The following is a 1,062-nucleotide window of genomic DNA, read 5'->3' as shown; positions in this document are numbered from 1 at the left end:
CCATCTTCTTCACCGTCGTGAAGTCTCGATATCTCGCCGTGTTCATGGCCAAGGGAGTGTTCAGGGAGAGCGAGTGTCTCCCGCGGACTCCGCTCAACGGCAGTGAGGAAAAGCAATATGGGCTCTCGATATGGCAGTCCTTCATCTCACCGTCCCTCGTTTCTGCCGTGTTCCCCGCAATTGCCGTTCACGACTCCTGAAAAGTTTGGCGTCATTGGCAAAAAGGGTCGCGAGCCGCGTGGGTCCGGCTCAGGCATGCACGTTACGTGGCACAGAATTGATTGTTCTGAGACCGGGATTGCCCCTAGCGGCCTTATTTCTGTCAATGTATGGGGTTAACTTTGAATCGCTTTTCGAGATCAGTCCAAGATGTCTTAGGGCAGCGTGCACGGATGGTGTCGTTGATCCTGCCGAGCACAACATCGCATAGACTATGTTGTGCTTTTAGGGGTATTGATTCTGTCTTGAACACCACAGGTAATTAGGCGTCAGTTTACACACTGGGGCCTCGAGATGGTCAACAATGCACGATACTAACACATCGACCACCGTGCAACTCCTACCAGCGTCTTGAGCCTACCGAATACTCTCATCTCAATGCCGGTTGGGCGGGGCTGGAAAGCTAGGCCAAGACCTCGACACTTTGTCTGTCTTGCTTCTGCCACCGGTGTGATTAGACCCCTTTTTTGCAGCCGCCCAGCCAGCCACCCGCTCCGCTTGTCAAAAGCAAAAAGACCCATGAGGAACCACGGACAAATCTTATCTTGACGCATAGCATTAATGCGGCGACGGCACAGGCGACAGTTGAACCTCCTTTCTAACCCCCAGCCGAGAAGACTTGCGTCGGACGGCTCGCTTAGTGCCACCGAAGTTTAAATGATTCGGTCTGATAGAGGACAGGCGCAGGTCGGTCTGGTCTCACTCGAATAGAATTGCGCAACGTGCCCAGCTCATTGTTGAGGCGACGTCTCAGCCCTGGAGCAGGCAGCGAATGGTGATGATTCTCAAGCGAGCTGTTGGATGAATCGACAACGTCCGACAGTCACGCTCGTGGATATGATC

This window comes from Verticillium alfalfae, genomic scaffold (genome assembly GCF_000150825.1).
Source record: "Verticillium alfalfae VaMs.102 supercont1.11 genomic scaffold, whole genome shotgun sequence".
NCBI classification, from domain to species: Eukaryota; Fungi; Ascomycota; class Sordariomycetes; order Glomerellales; family Plectosphaerellaceae; genus Verticillium; species Verticillium alfalfae.
Note: the sequence above shows the minus strand (reverse complement) of the source record.